The sequence below is a fragment of the Neopsephotus bourkii genome, unplaced genomic scaffold (genome assembly GCF_033783945.1).
Source record: "Neopsephotus bourkii isolate Nb327-2 ecotype Australia unplaced genomic scaffold, CSIRO-AGI_Nbou_v1 NB_1825, whole genome shotgun sequence".
NCBI classification, from domain to species: Eukaryota; Metazoa; Chordata; class Aves; order Psittaciformes; family Psittacidae; genus Neopsephotus; species Neopsephotus bourkii.
In genome coordinates, this window is record NW_026902298.1 from 261,853 (window position 1) to 280,717 (window position 18,865).

The 18,865-nt window shown below is 46.3% G+C and overlaps 1 long non-coding RNA gene across 1 annotated transcript; it reads left to right on the forward strand.

The window, feature by feature from the left end:
• Nucleotides 1–703: 703 nt before the first annotated feature.
• On the forward strand, nt 704–18,619 carry LOC133206941 (uncharacterized). Its single transcript, XR_009723901.1, has 3 exons — nt 704–1,350; nt 17,562–17,666; nt 17,776–18,619. It is a non-coding gene; the product is annotated as an uncharacterized LOC133206941 (long non-coding RNA).
• The last annotated feature ends 246 nt before the right edge of the window (nt 18,620–18,865 follow it).

The following is an 18,865-nucleotide window of genomic DNA, read 5'->3' on the forward strand; positions in this document are numbered from 1 at the left end:
GGAGCTGGTGCTGCTTCTGTGTCAGTGTCAGGCAGAGATACAGGATGTAAACTGGCAGGAAAAGAGGGCTCAGTCGTTCAGGGAACTCCTGGCTTAATGTGAGGGTTAAACAAGTGCATAATGACTGTTCAGTGCATGTTACATGTTCTTTCTGTCCTGTCACAGACAGTGCATTTCTGACTGCTCTCAGCTATAGGTTTTTCTCTCTTGTCCAGCCCATACTGCAATAGAATATCTTTTTTTCCAGTGTTATTTGACTCGTAAAATCCTTTTTAGGCCAAATAAAGAATTAATTTAGGGAAAAATTAGGGAGTAACACCAATGACAGTTTAAATACACCAGGAAAGGGGTAAGGTCCTTCCTCTCACACCCATCTGTTCCACGGCCAGCTCTGAGTCTTTGGAAGGAAGAGGAAAGTGTGGCCTCAAGTTTACAGGACTGGAATTGCACTTTTTCCATCTGGATGAATCTATTTTTTTCTAAAGACCAAATGATGTCACTGGAGAGGGCAGGAATTTGGTCCCCAGCACAAAAAGGATGATGAATCAAAGTGCAAAGCTAATGGTGTCTCAAATGGCTTTTCATGGAGTCACTGAGTGGCTTGTGTTGGAAGGGACGTTAAAGCTCATCCATTTCCAACCCCCTGCTATGTGCAGGGACACTTTCCACTGGAGCAGCTTGCTCCAAGCCCCTGTGTCCAACCTGGCCTTGAACACTGCCAGGGATGGGGCAGCCACAGCTTCTCTGGGCACCCTGTGCCAGCGCCTCAGCACCCTCACAGGGAAGAGCTTCTGCTTAATGCCTAATGTAAATTTGCTTTCTTTTTTGCCTTTTCTTTTTATTTCTACCTGTTCTGCTCTTGGTCTCAGCGTTACCTGACCTCCTGCTCCATACACCCTGATCTACACCATACTCGCTTTTACCAAGTTCCTCACCTGGGGCTGATGTTACCAGGACTTGCTTACATTTCTGTGAGCTTTTCCAGGCTCCTGGACTGCAGACAGTGCTCATGTGCTGACAGCAATTTGTATTAAGATGCCAGGAGCATAGACAGGGGTTGCTGTGTTCCCCAGCAAACATCAGTGTATTCCAGAGCTGAACCATGGCCCCAGTGAAAACACTAGATCTCAGTTTGTCTCAGTAGGTCTGTATGGGTCCATGTGGTGCTGGAGCTAAGTTATTGCTCTATTCCTTCTCTTTTACATGACCTGAGTGTTTTAGTGCCGTTTCAGGTGTCTGCAAAGACATGGCAGTGTCTGAGTGTACATTTTGTTTCTTTCCCTGCAGAACAGAGCTCTTCTAACAGCTCTCCAGAGGGCATTGCTGCTGTTTGTGGCTGAGATCTTTAATGTAAGTCTGGCTGGGAGGCAGGAAGCTGGTTGTCAGGGTGTCTGCAAGGAGGGAGGTTTAAAGGATGGTGACAAATAATGATGCTTCTCTACTCCCAGCGGGGTGTAAGGGCTGTAGAGAAAGCATGGAGCAGTGGTGGGAAAAGGGCATCAAACAGGCAGGAGTAGAGAATCAGCCTTATGCTTGTCACCCCCTTGGCACCATCCATATAATAATGTCCAACCTGGCAGGAGAAGTTCTCTGAAGTGCCTCCTCTATGGATGTTTCCGCCTGATGCTTTAGCTCCAGATTGTCTCCACATGGAGCCTCCTCAACCCATTTGCTTCTACGTCTTTCTGTTCCTTCTCTTTGTCCTTCCTGCTGGATGGCGGAGGAAGAGCTCCACACAGTCCTGCTATTGAAGTGAATTTCCTTGTTCCATTCTGACTCAGAGATCCTCCAGACCTGGCCAGGGAGTGGGACTCTAACAATTGCAAGAAACAGGGTGGGAGTGGTACAAAGCAAAAAATCAGATAGAATCATAGAACAGTTAGGGTTGGAAAGGACCTTAAGATCATCTAGTTCCAATGCCCCTGCCATGGGCAGGGACACCTTGCACTAAACCATGGCACCCAAGGACACTTGAACACTGCCAGGGATGGAGCATTCACAACCTCCCTGGGCAAGATCTTGCCTCCTCCTTGATGACACTCACCTGACTGCTGTCCGGGTTGTCCTGGTTTGTCCATGTAGCTTGGAATTGGAGATGCTGTTGCAGAATAACTCTCCCCTCAGGGCTGGGTGTGTGGAATTCTTTCCCGTGTCTCCTCCTGAGAGACCTGAAGATGCATTTGCCAGCAGTGACACTTTCAGTGAGGGCTTTTATCAGCAGCAGAGTCCACTGTTCATGGATCTCTGTCTGGAGTCCTGAGTATCCCCAGAGAGTCCAGCATCCTTTTGACTACCATCAGCTTGTACTTCCTACTTAAAGCTTGATATAGCAGCTTCAGGGCAGATAAAGGACTATGCATGCAGAGCATGAGCATGTCTTCCCAGAAGGAAGGAAAGTAAGGCAGATAGATAAATCCTTGTTAACCTGTGGATAATATGCAGTTCTTCAACCTGACAGACTCCCTGTGGTTATGAAATCTTCTCACCGTATCAGCAGATGCCCTTTGGTGTCCTTAAAGGTCCCAGTTTGAAACTTAGATGCACAAGACAGCCAACATCCTGCTGTGCCTTAGAGGTAGGAACGGGAACACTGTGGTTAGAAAGTGTTGGCCTTTATTTGCAGTGGTACCTTGGTAACCTGAAATGAAGCACATTTGTCTTTATTCCAAAGTAAAGAATCTGTATTTCTTTGTTTCACAGTAGTAACTTTCCAGTGAGATGAGATACAATATGTAACGCATTCCTGCCAATAAATATGGTTGATTTTCCCTAAGCAAATCACTAGTTTAAATGTGTCATTCTTTCTGTCTCAAATTCCATTTTTTTTCCTGAATCCTTTGCTAAAAACAAACCCAAAGCAAACGCAAAAACTTCCTACCGTGTCCTTTAAGTTTTGCTTTATCTTTCCCAGGAGATAAAGGGGAGATGTTGACCCTCTGTCAGAGGGTGTTGTGGTTTAACCCCACAACTAACCCCACACAGCTGCTCACAGACTTACCCCAGTGGGATGGGGGAGAGAACTGGAGAAGTGGGAAAACTCGTGGGTTGAGACAGAGACAGTTTAACAGGTAAAGCAAAAGCAAAACAAGGGATTCATCCACCACTTCCCATGGTCAGGCAGGTGCTATGCCATCTCCAGGACAGGCTCCATTACATGTAATGGTGACTTGGGAAAACAAACGCCATCACTCCCAGCATTCCCCCTTCCTCCTTCTTCCCCAGCTCTGTATTCTGAGCTCGCATCCTATGGTGTGGTATGGGAAGGTATTTCCTTCCAAAGACCAAATGGTATCACAGGGGAGGGCAGGAATTTGGTCCATCAGTCCCAAATCAAAATGATGATGAAGCAGAGTGCAAAGCTGACAGGCTCTCTGATGGCTTTTCATAGAGTCACAGACTGGTTTGGGTTGGAAGCGGCCTTAAAGCTCATCCAGTTCCAACCCCTGCCACAGGCAGGGACACCTTTCACTAGAGCAGCTTGCTCCAAGCCCCTGTGTCCAACCTGAACCTGAACACTGCAAGAAGATGACTATAATGCTGGGCTTTGTGCTGGGCTTCATCGTGGTGATATTCATCATCTCTTAGAAGAAGAAGAAAGGTGAATTATTCATGAGCTAAGTAGAAACCCATTCTTAATGGGGCTGCAGAGAGATGTTTTAAAGCCTTTAAGGCTTCACTAGAATTCAGATTTACCATGATCATTTCCTTGGCTTCCCAGCATTCCAGTGGGTTTTATATAGCCTAATCCAATATGTGCAGAAGCCAGTGCTAGCTTTTAATTTATTTTAACTGATGTTAGATTGGGCTTTCAGTGATGAGGAGCCATTTTAGAACTATCATCAGCTGCTGAAAGGTCAGCCCAGTCCTCTGAGATACAGTCCTAGGCTATGGTGATGGTTTCTTACGAGTACCAAACTAGCTACTCCCTTCACAAATGTTTCCACATTGCTTTGGTGCAGATGTATTTTGTACTCTCTAGAAACAAATACATTCCTGCTTATTTATGGAAGGATTAAATTCCTTTCTTTTGAAGCTGAATAGGGGAAAAAAAGGAGAGAACATTATCTTCCAGAAAGAGGCATTCTTTTTCTCACAACGTTGGCTTGGGTAACAGCATCTTACCCAGCCTTTGTTTTCTTCTTTCTAATAGTTTAAGAGTATTAGGAGTACAAACAAGTGTTGGGTAAGTCATTGTTGTGTAGTATCTTTCATGGTTTAACAAGGAATATCACTCAGCTTCATCCTATACTGTTGTTTTTCCTTAAGCAAACTCCCCTAAGCAAGCCACATCTGATGTACCCCTTCGCTCCCATTAATTCTCAGCCTATGGGTTGAGGTCACCAGCATCAGAAGGAGCTGAATTCCCTGCCCACCATCCCAGCTGTTAGTAACTAGGCAAGAAAAGACTTGGTGCTGAAAATGCTGAAACCCCTTTCCTTCGACCCAAATATCAGTTTCTCAGTGAGCTATGATGAGAGCAGTGTATAGGTTTGACTCTATAGGAATCAGTTTTCAAGTCAGATCAGAGCCTGAGCTTGTTGCACTTCTATTGTTCAAGTTATCCAAGGGATAAATGCCTTAGGTAGGTCTCCAAGGTCTCTCAGAAATGGAACTAAAAATCATTTGGGTTGGAAAGGACCTTAAACCTCATCCAGTTCCAACCTCCAGCCAGCTTGGATGTGGCTTGGAGCAGCTTGGTATAGTGGAAAGGGTCTTCCCCATGGTTAGAACTCAATGATCTTAAGGTCCTTTCCAACCCAAACCATTCTATGATTCTATAATAGTGCTGCAAGCAGCTGCAGGAGGCAAGCCAGAGCACCCCAGCCCTGCACTCACCTGGAGAGAGGAGGGGGATAAATACTAGCATTTCTAAGAAATGCTTTGTCCTTTGAGCGATTTATCTAAGTGTCTGCAAGGATTTAATAACTGGGAGCTAATTAAAGGCACTAATTAACCCCGTGTTTAATCTCAGCTCATCGCTAGCTCTCTGTGCTGCGGAAGCAGAGATGTAGTCCCATATATCATGACATCCAGCCACGTTGCTTAATTGTGATTCCTCTGCACACGGTGCAGGCACTGAGCCACTAAGGTGATGGGAGGAACATGGAAGCCCATGTACAGGAGAAAATGAGAGGGGAGAAGCCGGCCCTGTGTGACTAACAACCTAGGATATCATTTCCATGTAGAGCATGCTGACAGTCTAATTCATTTCCCCTCCCCATTAGCAGTTGTTTGTTCTTATTGATGCCACTGCTTTGCCAAGGGTAATGGGAGCAATCTTCTGATGACAAGATGGCCATGTTACTCCTTGGCTCCATCTTTGTCACCATGGGCTCAAGCTGTTCTGCTACAACGAGGAGGAGGATGCTCTTTCTCCCTTCTCACCATAGTTCCCCATGGACTTGTTTTTCTGTGAGGGTTTATACGGGTGCTACAGGTAGTACTTTGGTGTACAGCTCACATAGCCAACTCTCAGATGTCCATGAGCTGTTTCCTCAGTGCCACAGGAGAAGGGACATCTGAAGCGACTGCCCAGAGCCAGCTCAGTCCAGAAGTACATCAGGAGCAATCGGATTTTCCTGATTCCAAGGCTGGATAATTCCTCCTGGCTCTGGATCTGTGCAACCCTGGAGCATGTTGGTGGGTTTGTGGATTGTGGTAGGCCCACATAGGAGAAACAGAGAGGATTCACAAGGTTGAAAATCCTTGCGCATCAGACCATCATCCTGATACACACTCCTTGTTTATGCAGTATTTAGTGGGGAGCATCTTAAATCCCATCATTGCTTCTCACAGCTGGCAAGGAAACTGTGCCTGGGAAGCTACCAAGAACCACAGAGTGCCCAACCTAGGGTAGAATAATAGCCCCCAGCAGCACTATTTAAAACAGCAGCATCATGTTCCCTTCTGTAACTCCATCTACCCACTGTTCATTAATTGCTGCTAATGTAAATATGGGATGGAGATGAGCTTCTCTCAGGCTCATAACCTCAACTTGGGGTCACAACTCCTTCTTTAGGAGTTACTGGATTAAATGTGTTTGGAAATGAGTCTGTGTAAGCATTAAATCAGCTGGAGAAACAGGCTGCAGTGAGGGGATGAAGCAGTCACCTTGATTGGAAATCACCAAGGGAAAGGCAGGCATGGATCTCTCCGGGATGTCTTAGGAGACTGAATCAGGATGTGAGGAGAAGGGGGAGACGATGCACCAGGGGCTTTTCTCTGAACCAAGCAAGCAAATGATTGCATGAAACCAGCAATCCCCCAGTGCCTCTTTGAGCAGCCCTATGCAGCCAGCGGAGGAAATTGGTGACTGTACCCAGCAAGGCTGGTTTTAATTAACAAATAATTATCTACAAATTGCTGTAATTATTGCCTTGGATTCCAGAGGATGGGGACGCTAGCGCGAGACGAGCGCCGTTTCCTTGTGAGTGAAGTGTTTTCCCTGCCTTATCTCCAGTGCTCTGCTGCTGTGAGGTTTGGGGACTCGGCAGAGCTCTCCTGCTGAGAAAGAGATAAACCAGCTCAGGCTGTCTGGAAGGGGAAGCATGGTGGGAAAGGCACCAAAGGAAGGTTATTGGGATGTCTGTCCTCATGCGGGAGTGGTTTGGGGGATGACAGTTAAGAGAGAATCCTCAGCACTGAATGCCAGCAGGAGGATGCTTGCACGTTGGTGAGGTGGTGGAGCAAAAGGAACATCCTGGTTTGAGATCGTTCAATGAGAATGGGATAAAACCAGGTTTGGAACAGGGGGTTACTGCTAATTCAGGTCAAATGGAGAGCATGGAGCTGCCCTGAAACTTCAGCCCTGAGAGATGCTGGACTGGAGAGGGTGCACTGCTGGCCATAGAATCATAGAATAGTTAGGGCTGGAAAGGACCTTAAGATCATCCAGTTCCAACACCCTGCCATGGGGAGGGACACCTCACACTAAACCATGGCACCCAAGGCTCTGTCCAACCTGGCCTTAAACACTGCCAGGGATGGAGCATTCACAACCTCCCTGGGCAACCCATTCCTGTGCCTCAGCACCCTCACAGGAAAGAACTTCTTCCTTGTATCCAACCTGAACTTCCCCTCTTTAAGTTTGAACCCATCACTGTGACCTTCTGGACCATATTTCAGAGGGAAGGTGATGCATGCAGAGACCTTCCACCACTTTTTCCTTCAGGTTCTGCTGCCAAACTCCATAGTGGGTATTCACAACCACCACCTTTTCACGGTTATACAGAGTCTCCTTGTGGTAGCCTAAGTAATAACACACAGAGGTGTTTATTGTCCTGAAGGGTTTATACCCATTCAACAGGGTCTAACAGGGGGAAATCCAGCCCTGTTTGCAAGGGAGGAACTGAAAAGGCTGTGATTTCTCAGGCTGGATGGGCAACCTGCCGAAGAGTTCCTGCTCCCAAACTTCATTGTGTTTAATCTCCGAATCCTGCTGCCTCCCAAGAAACAATGCCCGTTATTCTGTCACTCCTAAGTGATCCTCCGAAATGATGCTACTCGCTGCCAGGGTTTCCATGACAGCCTCCACTTCAAGCTACTGGTGTGCTTTTTATTATCCAGCCATGGCACACTTACCTGAGGTGAGCTGCCTGTGCCATGTGCTGCTGTGAAGTGTTGCCTTTATTTACCCTGTACTACGTCTTTTTACTTCCCTGTTTGGGTTGGGGGCCCTGTAACCCCTTCCAAAGCAATGTGGGGTGCATTGCTGACTCTCACAGCATCCTTTGGCTGTAAGAAAATCTTCTTGATGAAGAGATGCTGTGGCTTCTTGCTGTGTGAGAGTGTAAAGAACAGGGTAAGCTTCGACCTTTGTCCTGCCCTCACCCTCAACTTGCCTTTAGCAGCAGGACAAGATAAAAAGCCCTTAGCCCTGCTCAGCAATATCCCACTTGGCCTGAAAACATAGAGATGGCAGATTATTTCCTGCTACTTTCTGGGTTTGCAGGAGGAATTAATTTGGAGGCATGAACCTGTGTCACTGCTGATGCCCAACGTGGTCTCCAGCATTGGCTGGTCTCGAGGAGCATCTTCAGACCTCCTGAGGTTTAAGCTGCCGGCATGAACTCATCCTTCCGGAGTTCACATCGGGATCACATCCGCAGCAGGCACAGGATGACATTCCTCAACCCTTTCAGCTTCACTTGCTCATCGTGTGAATGGAAACTTCCCCACTGTGAAAGCCAAGTCTTTGCCCTTAGCGCGGTGCCCTAGATGCTGGGTCCTAGTTGAGCATCCATAATGTTCCTGCCTTACTCAAGGCATGGCTGTGCCTCAAATAGGTGACTGTAGCAGGAAAACAAAGAAAATCAGAACATGCTTTGACACTGTTAGGATCAAAAAGTGCCTTTTGGGGTTTCTTTAATACCAACCCCTCTCCCACACGCTGTGGCCTTTAAATAGATGGTTTCTAATGAATGGAAGGAGTTTACGGGCAAAAAAGCTGTCACAAGAAATGATTGATTGTGCTTAATATTCTGTTTTCAAGACTTAAAAGGAAATCTCTGAAATATCCTTTGGCAGGTCTGGGAGCCTAATGAAGTGGTTCATAGAGATACAGAAGGAACCGAGGGCCTGTTACCAGCAGAGCAGGCAGCATTGGCCGTGTTTCATACCCGCTGAATACTGTGGGGGCAAGGTAAAATTCAGATTCAGTTGCTTCAAACGAAGCCTTTAGTGTGACCAGAGGGATTAAAAAGTAGGGAGAAGAAACTAGCTCTTTGTTGGCAAAGCTGGAATTGTCTTTGGATTATCTGCAATGTACTGTGCCCAGCATCACTCTGGTGTTTTATGCCATCAAGCTTTAATGCCTTTGGAGAATTTCCATGGGAAACCAGTCTCCTCTTGTGCTACTAGTCTACACTGGTGAAACAACTTGTCCTAAATCATACAAAAGGTCAAGGTCACACATGGGATTTGAACTCCAACCTTAAGATGTCTTGTTCTGTGCATGCAACATCAGCTCTTGTTTTATTCATGCCTCATTTCACTCCAGATAGTTTCTGCTGCCTTCAGTCTCTCCCAGCTGCCAGTGATGCTTTTTGCTGCTTCCAGTGTGTTCTCCTATGTCCCCAAAAGGCTGGACGACCTCGCTACTCTGTGAGAAGGAAGAAGCTGCCTTGTGCTGCTCTGCAGGATGGCCAGTTTGAGCTTCTCCCCTATAAAACCAGCAAAAATGGGGATAGGGATAGCAAGGTTCCAGGAGAAATTCTGGGCTGTTCTCCAGGCGAGTGTCACCTTCAAGTTAAGGGATAGCAGACATTTCATAGAGTCATAGAATGGTTTGGGTTGGAAGGGACCTTAAAGCTCAACCAATTCCAACACCCTGCCATGGTCAGGGACACCTTCCACTGGAGCAGCTTGCTCCAGGCCCCTGTGTCCAACCTGGTCTTGAACACTGCCAGGGATAGAGCATTCACAACTTCCCTGGGCACCCTGTGCCAGCGCCTCAGCACCCTCACAGTAAAGAACTTTTTCCTTATATCTAACCTGAACTTCCCCCATTTCAGTTTTAACCCGTTACCCCTTGTCCTGTCACTACAGTCCCTAATGAAGAGTCCCTCCCCAGCATCCTTATCGCTCCCTTCAGACACTGGAAGCTGCTCTTCGTGGAGGTCTCCATGCAGCTTCTCTTCTCCAGGCTGAACAGCCCCAACTTTCTCAGCCTGTCTCCATATGGGAGGTGCTGCAGCCCCTGATCATCCTCATGGCCTCCTATGGGACTTGTTCCAACAGTTCCATGTCCTTTTTATGTTGAGGACATCTAACTCCAGAGTGTTTCCATGCAGATGTCTACATCTGAGCTGTTGTTCCCACTCCTATAGCTGATGGAGACAAATAAGCTCCTCTAGGGAGAAAAATGTTCTCATCCTGAAGCAGACATCCAAAAGAGTCTGGGTGTATGCTCACAAGTGTGCCCTAGATAGCAGTCTCAGATGGCAAAGCCTCCATGGTTAGGAGAGATGTACCCATCTGAGATGTTTTTGCTATAGGCAATGCTTGAGGATTTAAAGCACTCCTGCATTATTGGGGGGAATGTCTTAAAATCCACCTCAGCTGGCTCTGTGAGTATAGGTGGGACCTCTCCGCTGCTGGTGAGCCAGGTCTTCAAAATACACCGTTTTCTGCTTCTCCCATCTGCACTGACATTCCTTTCATGCAAACATTTTCCTTTTCGGCTGCTTCTTCCCTTTTGTCACTAGATGACAGCAGAGGTCTCAGAACGAGGAGGTACAAGACCAAGGAGTGCTCTGAACCTAGGGCAGGTACTGCTTCTATACCGGGCAGTTCATGGCTGGGACAGCCAGCTCGGTGCCCCAAATCATCCAGGCACCTTTTAACAACTCTTTATCTACTTACTGATCTGTCAGATTATGTACGAATACAATATTGAAGTCAAAACTTCCCCCTTTTGGGGAGTTTTGTGGAGCTACTTGTGTTTTCCTGCTTCTGTCATTCCCATCCTACCCTTAAGTATTTCTCTCACCCTTACCCGATGCCTTCTGTATTAAACTAGGCTTGTGCTCTCCGAAGATGGGTGCTACCCACCTCATTTAATCCAACAGGAATGCTTACAGACGCAGGCAACTGGAACACCTTCCAGCCCTGTACAGCCTGCTTCTGTACAACACCTGCAGACACAGAGCTGAGCTCCCAAGGAATAGGTGGAATTCTGTGATAATTGGGAACTGGCACCTAAATATGAGTATAAATGTTTTAAACAGGATGGATGGATGGATGGATGGATGGATGGATGAATAGGTGGATTTTAGTGTGTGCAGTGATTACTTCTTCCTGGTGGAATATAGGGCAGATAATTGAGAGGGGTAAATAAGGAGTGAAAAGGGGATTTGAAAGAATTATTTCAGTATAAATGATGCTGCTATCGGGAATACCTTTACCTGGTAAAGATAACGGAATAAAAGGCTAAGGGTTTTGACACGACTCAATAAGTGGCTGATTTCTGTACCTAGGATGCTATGGAGGGGGCTGGTTCAGACCATGGTCTAGCAGAGAGCTCTGCATGAGCACATGGACCTTGTCTGGTGACCAGCTGAACCAGGTCTCCGAGCTGTACAAAGGTATTCTGTGGCGAGGTTGTGATTTGTGTTCTCAGGAGGATTTATGTTCTTTAGGAGACATTCTCTCTGATTTATACGTAGTTTCATAGCGGATTCTGGGACAATATTTCACAAGGAGGATTTTCATTATGAAATTCTCCAGCCTAAAGCCCCAACAGCAATCTTCAGTGCCTGCAGCTCTTGGGCATGGCCCAGGCTTTTGTCCTTGTCCAAACCACAGCAGAGGAGATGAGATAGGGAGACTGATTCTTTCAGATATTGCAGAAGCAGAAAGTGTACTTCAAGTTCTTGCCAGTGACTAGAAGAAGCTTCCACCTTGTTTCCTATAGTCATTGTGGTTGTTGCCTTTGTTTTCCCTGCAGTATGATTTTTACCATCAATAACATACTAGTAAGACCTTCGTGGTAGATCCTTGACCATCTACTCCTATTGACTTCAATCATGCAGGATCACAGCCCTAAAGAGCTGGTGTGGTGCATTATGATGGAAAACTAACCCAGCATTTTTCTTTCTGATCAATCAGTCCAATTCACAGCTGAATGAAGGAGAAAAGATGATATTAGTTCTTTGATGTCATGCTCTAATTGTTCCTGGTGGTGGAGATGGAGGTTTCTATGGAATGATGTCTCCTAGCTCATTATAGCCATCTAAATAGTAGGCAGTCAAACTAAGCTGGCAGTATAGGATCCCCATATGACAAAACAGCTGGGTAGATAACTCCCCAAAATGGTTCTGCTCTTCCCAACATGAACATCTGAAATAGGAGTAGGGAGGAGTAATAGGAATAAGGAGGAGTCAAGAGAAGCTCCTGTCTCTCAGTTGGCCACAAAGGGAAAGCTTAGATGAGTCACTTAGACTAATTGCTGACACTTGGGCGAGATGAAACCTATTGCTTGGAAGGAAGAGATCAGAGATCATTTGCTATATGTCCCGAGCAATCTAGTGTGTGTCCACTTGAACCTATGGAATATGTCAGGGTAGGGTGGAGTAGGGGAGAAGAGGAAAGGAGAAAAAGGAAACAGAGTAGAGAGAAGAGGAGAGGAAAGGGGAGGAGAGCAGAGGAGAGGAGAGGAAGGGATGGGATGGCACAGACAGGATGAGAAAGATATTTAAGCTTCTGCAGCTATAGGTAGGTGGAATATTCATAAACCAGTACACAGATACCTCGTTCCCACTGAAGTCACTGATTATGCTTTTTGCCTGATTTCACATGCTTCATCCTCTGATACGGGATCTGCCCTGTCCCTAGGACACATGGCTCAGGTGATGGCTGATGGATCACAAGGAGAGCCTGGCTTTGTTTGGGAGCTGGCCCATCACCTTGAACATCTCTTGACAGGTCGCAAAGCATGAAGCAGTTCCTATGTGGACCAGCTAGGAACTATCCATCTGTTTCATGTCCTCTGTTAGAAACCGTGAATCAAGGTAAAATGTACCCTGGAGATGACAACTATCTAGGTCACCCTGGCCATGTCCACAGCTGGCAGACTGGCAAAGGGAAGGGAGAAGGGTGACACTTGCTGATGCATCAGAGCTGAAAGCAGATCATTAGAGACACTGGCACAGCCTGAATGTTATAGATCAGCTACTGCTGACCTAAAACATTCACCTTGAGGTTCAAAGGATGACTTCTAAGCCTTGTTACTGCAGTTTTGGGACTAAAAGGGGTCCAGAGAAGCCCCGACAGGCTCAGTCTCAGGCGAAACAGCCTGCAGTTAGGCACCTACGTGTCTGTGGTACCAATTGAGCTTTTAAATCTGGAAGCATCTGCCCCAGCAGTGATTTGATTTTATGCAATGTGTCTCACGCTACTGTATTGCGAAGCGTGCCACTAAATCCTTGCACATCAAAGGAACAAAGTAAATCAAGCAAAACTGCATAAACCACGTGATAGCTCAGTTTTGGCAAAAGGTGCTGAGACAATGCTGGAGGCTGCGGTCCTCTAGCTGGCAGGATAAAATCACACAGCCCAGAAGCAGTGCTGGTTTTCCTGTGCCACCAAGCAAAAGGCTTGTGGCTAAGGTTGGATTAGGAGCTGGTCTGAAGTCAAGTGCTGCAGAGATCTAGTCCTGAGTTTGATCATAGTTTTCCAGGTGGATTAAAGCATTATTCTTAATCATTTTGTGCTTCCATTTCCTGCTCCATGTTTTTTTCCCATCCTCCATGAGGGAGATGAGGATTAATTTAAAGTCTAGGACAGGCCATGAGGATGATCAGGGGACTGGAGCACCTCCCATGTGAAAACAGGCTGAGAAAGTTGGGGCTGTTCAGCCTGGAGAAGAGAAGGCTGCATGGAGACCTCATAGCAGCCTTTCAGTATCTGAAGGGGGCCTATAGGGATGCTGGGGAGGGACTCTTCATTAGGGACTGTAGTGATAGGACAAGGGGTAATGGGTTAAAACTGAAAGAGGGGAAGCTTAGATTGGATATAAGGAAGAAGTTCTTCACTGTGAGGGTGCTGAGGCACTGGAATGGGTTGCCCAGGGAAGTTGTGAATGCTCCATCCAGTGTTCAAGGCCAGGTTGGACAGAGCCTTGGGTGCCATGGTTTAGTGTGAGGTGTCCCTGCCCATGGCAGGGGGTTCAACTGGATGATCTTAAGGTCCTTTCCAACCCAAACCACTCTATGATTCTATGATTCTAGTTAAAGTGGAGACCAAAAAGCTTTGCAATTGTTAAAGCACCGGGTTTACCCTTTGCTAGGCCAGCTCAGCTGAGTTCCCGTGAGTCATTATTGCCATGCAGAATTTGACCACAATATTACTATTAATATTCAGGGTTTATACTCCTGATCATATGGGGACTGTCGCCTTTTGCTGCTCTGCAGGTGTTGGTAGGAAAGGGAAACAGTACTTCCAAAGCCCAGCAGCTATCTCAGTCCCTGGGACCACATTCCCTCAACTCTTCACTGATGATGGGGGCAGCCCAGGGGCTGGCTTAGACTAGATGCCCATTACTAGATGGTTTGCATTAAGTCAATGAAGGTCTAAGGCTCATTGCTTTGCCTGTGTGGAAGCACTTGGTGCAACATAGAGGCCATGGGACACCTAGGACATCCGAAAGAGGGCTGATGGGTCTTCACACAGAATCTGTAAGACACTTGTGCACTTCTGGATCAGCAACTGGACACCTGATCATATTATATGTATGAATACTTATGCATGGGCAGCTAAATAGAGCTGCTACTCAATACACCCCATGGAGATCAGGAGCAGTTCAGCCTATATGTAAGCAGACACCTCCATCTGCATGGCTTAGTTGCTCTTCATGTACATGAGCAGGAACTCATATATGGCTAATGTAGATACCAGCACATTGCTACCTACATGCAGAGCTGAAAACAACCTCTGGCTTCCTCCTAATTCAGATCTTCCAGCACCAATGCTGAGATCCTCTACAGAAGAAAGGAGAGATTGGGATCCATCCATTCTGGATGCTGACCTTATTTCCCACAGGAAAAGGAGGTAGGAACAAGGTTCTCAGGGAGTTTGTTCTTCCCCCCATATAGGTTCCCATTGGAGACTTTCCTGGTCAGGAAGGTTAGGGAATGCCCAATCCATCACTCCTGGCCAGAGCCCTTTGTAATTCCCTAGATTTCTTCTCTTCCTGCCTGAAGTCTTCTCCATTACAAACCTAACACAGCAACTCGAGATCTCTATTCCAAATATCCCAAGACCTTTAGTCCCATGCCAAGTCTCTTTGCCATAACACGCTGATAATCCAGCCTGTCCCACAATAAATGGACTGTAGTCACCAATGTCATTTAACATGGGTAAAGTAAAACCCAGTCACAATGACTTTGGTCACTCCTGGACTAGAACCTGTTGACATTTATAGACCACCATCCCCATTCTGAACATTACACAAGAAACAAAGGCAACACATCTCCCAGGGATCTGTTTCTCTAGAGAATCCAGGTGATTTCCAGGCACTTGGTAACAGCACAAAATAGTCTGCTGTTAGAATTCAAAAGCCAGTGAAATAGCCTTTCCCTGCAGACTTGCTTTCTATGAGGTATTTCTGATGAGAATCCAGTGTCTCCACAAAGGCCTGGCATATGAAATCCAAATTACATAGCTAGCATTCTCCTCTTTAGAAGTGGCTCTGTGAAGCACAAAATCCCTTTGCAATTCACTCTGGTGATGGGAGGCAGCTCCCTATGTTCAGACCTATGTTCAGACTGAAGACCTGAAAGATTTGTAGCCCAGGAGGTACTTCTCCTACCCATGGTCCTCCCAGCTCAGGGGAGAGCCAATCTCCTTCATCCTTCAGAGCATGGTGGAGGAACCACAGGCACAACCACCCTCTTGCTTTCTCCATCCCCCTGGAAACACCCTGGGACCACATAGAATCATAGAATAGTTTGGGTTGGAAAGGACCTGAAGATCATTCATTTCCATGCCCCCCGCAATGGGAAGGGACACCTCATACCAGACCATGTCACCAAAGGCTCTATCCAGCTTTGCCTTGAACACTGCCAGGAATGGAGCATTCACCACTTCTCTGGGCACCCTGTTCCAGTGCCTCACCACCCTCACAGTAAAGAACTTTTTCCTTATCTCCAACCTGAACTTCCCCTGTTTCAGTTTCAACCCATCACCCCTTGTCCTATCGCTACCAGTCCCTGAAGAAGAGTCCCTCCCCAGCATCCCTGTAGCCCTCTCCAGACACTGGGAGCTGCTCTGAGGTCTCCACGCAGCTTCTCTTCTCCAGGCTGAACAGCCCCAATGTTCTCAACCTGTCTTCATACATCTTGTCTTTCCATTCCCATCTCTGGAGCCTTCCTGCTGATATCAGAAAAGGCACATCTACAAATGCACATTTTGGGCTATTTTGTGGTGGGGATAGGTTAAAAATGAGTCATGGTCATTTTCATGAATTACTTGCACAGCAGAGTGTTTCCACACAGCGAGCCATTATGAACCCATAGGTGGAGAAGATAATTATGGCTAATGTAAAGCTGTGCCTGATTTCCCACTCCATAAAAGGGGAGGCAATAAGTCCCTTTCCTCATGGAGGTGTGTGATGATTTAATCACGAGGGGAGCTCTGTGTTTATAGATTCTAAAGACACCACTGTGATTATATAGCCCCACCTTCTGCATCTCAGAGCACAAAGAACAGCGGCCACTAACGTCTATGTCGAGTTCATGATGTTTGCTTGAGCTTGTAGCACATCTCTTAGCAAGACAATTCATGTGGCCAATCTGAATGCATGCATCAAGTTATGAACCCTGTTTTCTGTGTTGACTTATGCACAGCATTATTTCAGCTTGGGAGTAAAATATCCATTTAATGGTATCTGTTGATTTATCTTACACCCTACTCACTGCAAGATCAGAGCAATGTCAGCCAGTCAGTGCCCTGAGCAAAGAAAGAGCCTGACACATCCCTGAGCCATCACCACAGAGAAACTGTGGCTTTCACCATGCATAGCCCTAACACCAGCAGAACGTTCTTCCTTGGGCTGTGAGTGATACCAGGAACCCATCATCTGGATGGGTCTATGTGTTTAGCCCATGTGATTCACCATTTGTTCATGTACCAGATTACAAAGGACAAAGGGTTTCCTTTGTTTAGTTCCCAAGTTAATCTTTATACAACAGCCTCATGAACAAGCATGGTACTGAGTGCAATCTCTTTGCAAGAATGTGTATGGATAGGCCAAAATCAAACTTACAGGAAAGGTATACCCATGCAGCTGTAAGTCTGGGTTAACAGACCATAAGAACAGACTCGGTGAAAGAGCTGCTGTTTGAATGTGGTTTCCATATGGTGAAGAACCTTGTTCAGAGAGATCAGTTTAACCTGCAGTTATGTGTTGCTTTATGATGTGTCAGGCAGTAGTGTTGTCCCCCCATCACAGCATTTTGCTCTTGCAAATGCATTGTCTAGATAGAGCTAATGTGGCCTAGAGTTATTTTTCCTGTTCTGTTGGATGTGGGATCACTGCCATGCATTTGAGGATGTTTAACTCCACGCGGGAGGAGGCAATGTGCTTCCTGATGGGACTCATGGGGAAAACGGACCTGTGACTAGCTGTGAGGGCTCTGAAGATAAGTTTATCCTTTGTCACATCCAAGAAAGCTAATGTGAAGACACAGCTGCTGGTTGACCTCTAAAATAGCAACAAGGTCTGGCCCAGGGGGACAGCATCATCTAAAGCTTTCAGTTATCTGGTGAAGATTGAAGATGCTTTCTAAAAGTGACGTGACATGATCAAAACAATTTCTATGCCAAATATTGGGGGGGTTTATCCTTGCTGGTCACTGTGTCCTCTAAAGAGTAAAACTAGCAGTGGATAAGCTCTGAGGGAGTCAGGGGGAAGGTGTGAAGGCTGAGTGCAGTTTGCTATGCCTGCAGGGAAGACTGAGATAAAGGCTGTGCTTGAGCATCTGCCATAGGGACCCAGAGCCAGGAGGACCAGCTTGAATCCAGACCAAAGATGCTATGAGGAGACTTATGATCGTATGTTACAGGATTTCATATTTGTGTCTTCTTTTGATGGCCTTCCTGAAGTTGCCAACACACGCTGACCCATGATTTAAAGACTACAAGTTCTGGAGAAGCTGCTGTATTCCTAGGTAGGTAATTTCCCAAGAAACCCCTGAGAAAATCATTCCATATTCCCATCTGAATTTACTTTCTGTCTTGGCTGCAGTGTCTAACCACCATATGTATTTATTCTCCCAGGCACAAAAGCTGACTTGAACAGGGTCAAACAGGGGCACTCTGCTAATGCTAATCACAGAATACACACTCAGTAGCTCTTTGTGGTCCCCAGCTATTTTCCACTGGTGGTCAATTAGAGGACTATATTATTTGCAGCATGTCCCAGGACTGATAGCAACAAGGTCTACACTTGGAAGAAAAAGGATATACTCCTCAGAGGAACAGCTTGTGGCAATATATGGAGTAATAAACCCAATAATGCCACTGGAACAAGGAGCAAAGATTGGTTTATGAGACAGCTGGGTGTTTTAATGGAGAAATATGTCATTAAGGGACATGGTGGCAAATCAAGAGAGGTGAGGTGGAGGCTCACAGAAACCACAGAAGCAAGAGAGATGGGAAATAGTTTTTTCTTGTTCAATAAACCCCTACCTCCCTTTTAATGGCAAGGAGAAAATGTTCCTCATGGGAAAGCGTTCTACACAACTTCATGGAGATGAGATGACCACAGCTTCAGCTCACAGACTTGTGCATGGCAGCCTCTACTGTCCAATGCTGCTGTGTGGCACCATTGCTGTGCCTCTGGGCTATGCGATGCTCATGTTGCCATCAGGAAGTCATCCATTTGCTTTTCCCTTCACTCATCAGCATCCTTAAGTGACCCACACTTCCTCCCTCAACTCCAGCCCCCTCCTATACCTTAATCTCTGCTTGGAAACACCCAACACCAATTGGAAAGAAAGGTTGAAAATCAAGAGCAATGCTTTTAGCCTTTCATAAGGATCTAGAACACTTGACCTCTTTTCCTCCCACTGGGTTACTTCTCTCCTTTTAATAAATCAAATAAAACTGTAGAAGCACTGCATTTCATCTTGTCTGGACTGTTATATTTAATCTCCCGAGTGGGTGGAGGTAGGTGTGTATGGAGGGGAATGGCTCTGAAGCCTGAAAACATGAGAGATGACTCTCTTAAGCTCTTCTGATTTCACAGATAGGACTTTAATTAGGGCCTATCAAAACCAATCAGGAAAAGCAAAGGTTTGTCAAGTGGTTTGCTGCTGCAAAGCTTTTTATATTTGTACCAAGGGTTTTTTCTTGGCCTTGTGCACAA